The sequence below is a fragment of the Eriocheir sinensis genome, unplaced genomic scaffold, assembly GCF_024679095.1.
Source record: "Eriocheir sinensis breed Jianghai 21 unplaced genomic scaffold, ASM2467909v1 Scaffold84, whole genome shotgun sequence".
NCBI classification, from domain to species: domain Eukaryota; kingdom Metazoa; phylum Arthropoda; class Malacostraca; order Decapoda; family Varunidae; genus Eriocheir; species Eriocheir sinensis.
The window spans coordinates 157,037-162,494 of record NW_026112208.1 but is presented as its reverse complement, the minus strand read 5'-3'; the positions used below and the strand labels follow the sequence as shown (position 1 = coordinate 162,494).

The following is a 5,458-nucleotide window of genomic DNA, read 5'->3' as shown; positions in this document are numbered from 1 at the left end:
TGCCTGATTGGAATTCCGGATCTCCGCGCCACCATTCCTTCCCGCTGAATCTGGAACGAGAGGAGACAAAAAATAACCCATTGTTGATCGCGGCTGGCGCAATTCTTGTTTCCACATGAGAAACGAATGAATAAAAGAAAGAGAAAACCTGCCAGGCGATGGATAAGGGGAGAAGAACGAGGAGGAGATGGAGGAGGAGGAGGAAGAGCAGGAAGATGAAGAGAAAGAGAAAGAGGAAGAGGAAGAGGAGAATGAAGAGAAGTAACTGGAAAACGTGGCGGAGGAGGAGGAGGTGAATTAGTGAAGGAGGTGTTTGTGTTCAGTGAGCCGTCAGCGATCTGTCAGGAGGAGTCGGAGGGAAGGGTACTTGGCGGCTGCTAAATGCCTACGTCCGAGGGAAAGGGGAAGAAAGTCAAGAGAGTCCGCTGATTAGGAAGTCATTGCATCGAGGGGACACAGAGGGTGAGGACGGCCTGAAGGGACTGAGATTCCGAGAGAAAGGGAAGAGAAGGCACGCATAATGGGTCTGGGAAACCCACGAGGAGTTTACGCACGAGAGAGGGACTGATAGTTGTTGTGCCTTTCACTTCGGAAGCTCTTGAGGAGGTGAGAGAGGGAAGGGGACACGGGTGATGAACAGCGGCAGGGTAGAGGGAGCGAGGGAATATGGAAGAGGCGTGTAGAAGGGTGTGAGTATTTCAGAGGAAGGTGAAATGCTGAAAAGGAATAATAGGATATGTATGGCAGGTGTGGCGTTTGATTAGGAGGAGGTGAAGTGACTTGTGAAATGAACAGTAGGAGGGAAAGGAAACTTAGGAAAGTGAACATAGAGGAGGGAAAACAAAGAAAAGACATTGGTATAGGGTCAGTGATTAGCGTTTTTTTTTTCTTCATTTTGTTTTGCCCTTTTGCTCCCTTTGCTCTAAAAAAAAAAAAGCGACTGAGTTCACAAGGAAGAAAATGAATAACAACTTTAGGAATCACACGTTTTAAAATAGTAATGGGGCAGTGATTAGCGTTTTTTTTTCTTCATTTTATTTTGCCCTTCTGCTCCCTTTGCTGTAAAAAAAAAAGCGACTGAGTTCACAAGGAAGAAAAAGAATAACAACTTTAGGAATCACACGTTTTAAAATAGCAATGGTAAGCAACGTTGCCAGATTGTCGTACTCAACCGCTTATATTTCCCGACTTCCTACCCCAAAACTGTCTTCGGGGCTCCAATAACGAAACTCATTTATAGTTATCGTTAAAAGAGTTAGATCCTGATGTTTCTTGGCAATATTTAGGCGTCAGAAACCGGTAAATACTATGCTCTGAGTACGATAATCTGGCAACGGTGATGGTGAGGGACAACGGAAACTAAAGAAAAAAATAAAACGAAGAACACTTGAAGGACAGGCGGAAGGAAAAGTCATAGGGAGAAGATCATTGTGAGCTTATACATGAAGAGAAAGTGTTCCAGCGTCTTAATTAGAATACCCTCGAGAAAGACAATCTGGAGACGGACTTGGAAGGGAGAAAGAAAACGGAGAAGTGGGCTTGAGGAAGGCGGTCTAGCCACGAAGGCCTCTCCACATCAAAGGACAAAATTTAAGTAATTCCCCGCTAATTAAAAGATTTCCCAAGTGCCATACCCGAAAACTGTGTCTTCTGTGTGTGTGTGTGTGTGTGTGTGTGTGTGTGTGTGTGTGTGTGTGTGTGTATGTGCTCTTCCCATAACTGAAATTGGCGCAAAAGTTTTCCTTCGCCGCAATGATCTTGTGATAATGACTTCCCTTAGCAGTGAAGAAGGAAACATTCTCTCTCTCTCTCTCTCTCTCTCTCTCTCTCTCTCTCTCTCTCTCTCTCTCTCTCTCTCTCTCTCTTATTTTTTTCTCTCTGACACTCTCCCTCGGTGTGTCTTTACAACTTTTTGTGACTATATATTTTTTTTCCAAGAGAAGGAATAAGGAAAAAAAAATAGGAATCCATTATCCCGACGAAATGGAAGCAAGTCTTAGAATGGCGTGGAGTATAATGAAGATTTCCGGCGCAGGGAACTCAGAGAAAAGGAAACACAGGGAGGGAAATGTACTGGAAGGCGGACTTAGGACACACGCGGAGAAATAAAAGAATACAACCGGACGCCAAACCGGAAAGTAAGAGAAAAAAATAGGGAGCTTTCATAATGGCGAGGAAAAAGAAGGCGCATCACACTCCTCTAACAGCATTGACACGAGTCTTTTAGTTTTCAGTAATACAATAAAAGGGCTTCAGATTATTTTTACTTTCAGTGTCGAGTAACAAAGATTAACAAGAAAGATATACAAAGCAGACTAATTTGCCATGCTCTTTTCAGTCACTACCCCCCACCCCCACCCCCAAAAAAAAGACAGCAGTATACACATGCCAGATGTTGAAGAAAATAAATAGTTGTGTAGCAGCCATTCACAAAATACAGCATAACATTAGTTGTCAGTATTTCCATAAAGAAACTGTAAATAAAAGTATAGTTATTCATCTTTGCCCATATTTCCATTTACGTATAAAACTCATTCAGAACGTAAGTAGTGAATTTTTCGACTCATAAAACATAGCACAAAATAAACGCTTTCCAGCTACGATAAAAAACGCGCGCACACACACACACACACACACACACACACACACACACACACACCGAAAAAAAAATCGGTTTATGTATTATCACTTGTTTTTTATGAAATGAAAGTTGGTGTCAAAGTTACGTTGGGAAAAATTGTTTAACGCGGCAGAGAAAACAAAACAAAAAAAAAAATCACGCGACAGCCAAGTTTGTGACATAAACAACGATCTGTTGGGATTTACGGAGAGAGAGAGAGAGAGAGATCGACATATCTATTCGCATATATAGCCAGTCAGTCAGTCAGTCAGTCAGGCAGTCAAGCAGAGATAGATGCATCATGGTTTGAGAGAGAGATTGATTCTGCAAGCCCGACAGCCAACTAGACACACACACACACACACACACACACACACACAAACACAGTAGAAGATAAACTCAAACACACACACACACACACACACACACACACACACACACACACACACACACACACACACACACACACACACACACACACACACAATCCAAAGTAAATATTTCACTAGCGTCTCAAAGGTTACACAGATTCAACGTTCAGGTGTTTCCCAGGTGAAGTTAAAGACCTTCCTGAACCCCCTATCCCTCCTCCTCCCCTCCTCTTTCCCTTTCTTCACCTTTTTCTCCCTACCTCCTCTCTTATCTCCCAACCTTCCCTCCTCCTGCCTCCTCCACCACCTCCTCCACCACCTCCGCCACCTCCTACCTCTCCTCCCCTCCCTTCGACATCATCCCCTCCTCCTCCTCCTCCTCCTCCTCCTCCTCCTCCTCCTCCTCCCCGTATTTTACACTTCCTCCTACACCTCCACTCTCAGTGGCCCAATTACCGATGTCAATAGCATGTCGGTAAATTCTGGGTTCATCTTAACCACTGGAAAGGAGGTAATGTAACGCCAATTTTCAAAAAGGGAAACAAGTCAACCACCTCAAATTATCACCCAATTAGCTTAATATCAGTTGTAGGCAAGATGTTGGAGTCAATTATAGCTAGGAGCATACTTTAATTCATGACTCACAGCATGGATTTACGAAAGGTAGGTCTTGCCTTACTAATTTGTTATCCTTCTACACTAAAGTAATCGAGGCGGTTGACAGAGATGAAATCTATGACATAGTATATCTAGATTTCAGGAAAGCGTTCGACAAAGTCCCCCATCACCGGCTATTACTAAAATCACAGGCTCACTGCGTAGATGGGAAAGTCTTGAACTGGATCAGGGCGTGGCCTAGTGGTAGAAAGCAGAGAGTGCAAATCAATGGTAAATAATCTGAATGGGGCAGTGTTACGAGTGGAGTTCCACTGGGGTCGGTGCTGGGTCCGCTGCTTTTTATCACTTACATCAATGATTTGGACATAGGAATTAAGAGTGATGTCATTAAGTTCGCAGATGATACCAAGATCGGTAGAGTAATCCAATCAGACCAGGACGCTAGCGTTCTCCAGGATGAGCTTGACAGACTTTGTAATTGGGCGGGGAAGTGGCAGATGGAATTCAATGTCGGGAAGTGTAGTATTCTGAGTGTAGGTAGGAATAACCTCTCACATAATTACTCCTTAAATGACACTCCTCTAAACAGGTCTGGGTGTGAGAGGACTTAGGAGTCTTAGTGAGCACTGACCTTCGTCCAAGGGCCCAATGCATTCAGGCTAAGAATCGTGCAAGCAGGGTACTGGGTTTCATCTCGAGGAGCGTAAGCAATAGGAGCGCTGAGGTCATCCTCAAACTTTACTTAGCCCTAGTTAGACCTCACCTTGATTACGCGGTCCAGTTCTGGTCACCCTACTATAGAATGGATATCAAGATGCTAGAATCTGTACAGAGAAGGATGACAAAAATGATTCAGGGTGTGAGAAACTTGCCTTATGAGGATAGACTTAAGCATTTAAATCTACACTCTCAAGAAAGGCGAAGGTTGCGAGGAGACTTTATCGAGGTCTATAAATCGATGAAGGGCTTTAATAAAGGGGATATCAATAGGGTTTTGGTAGTAAAAGAGCCAGGTAGGACACGTAGCAATGGTTTCAAGTTAGACAAATCCAGATTCAGCAAAGACATAGGCAAGAATTGGTTCACAAATATAGTGGTGGATGAATGGAACAGGCTTGGCAGTCTTGTTGTGGGTGCCAATATCATAGATACATTCAATAAATGGTTGGATAAATTCATGGATAGTGAGATAAGGTGGGGTTAGGATTGCAGGAGCTGCCCTGTATAGGCCAACCGGCCTCTTGCAGACTCCTTATGTTCTTATGTACTAGCGTGCTATTCTTGTTTGTTTTTCTTTTTCTTCCTCTTTTTTTTCCCTCTGATTCTATCTTCTTCTTCTTCTTCTTCTACTTCTTCTTCTTCTTCCTTTTCTTTTTCTTTTTCATTTTCTTATTCTTTTTTCTCTTCTTCTTCTTCTTCTTCTTCTTCTTCTTCTTCTTCTTCTTTTTCTTTTTCTTTTTCTTCTTCTTCTTCTTTTACTTCTTCATTTTCTTCTTCTTCTTCTTCTTATTATTATTATACATATTATCATTATCATTATTATCGTAGTAGTGTTGGTATTTATTTATTTTTCGAAACGAGAGTATTCTTCCTTTTCCTCTTTCTTTTCTGTGTGTGTTTTTTATCCTCCCACTCACCTCAGTTTGTTATTTCTTCTCCTCATTGTTCTCGTTGCATATTTCTTTTGCCTTTTGTGTGTAATTATTTTCGCCGTGGGTGTTTCGTAACTGTGCTCTCTCTCTCTCTCTCTCTCTCTCTCTCTCTCTCTCTCTCTCTCTCTCTCTCTCTCCTTATACCTTTTATTTTTATTTCTCTTCGGTTATTTTTCCTCCATCGCATCTGTCTCTTC

At 42.5% G+C, this 5,458-nt stretch overlaps 1 long non-coding RNA gene across 1 annotated transcript in view; it reads right to left on the bottom strand.

Moving 5' to 3' along the window:
* Positions 1–4: 4 nt before the first annotated feature.
* LOC126994642 (uncharacterized) overlaps positions 5–5,458 on the bottom strand; it is a 137,353-nt gene continuing 131,899 nt past the window's right edge. Inside the window, exon 4 of the long non-coding RNA XR_007749365.1 lies at positions 5–50. This is a non-coding gene — a long non-coding RNA (uncharacterized LOC126994642). The remainder of the gene's footprint in view (positions 51–5,458) is intronic.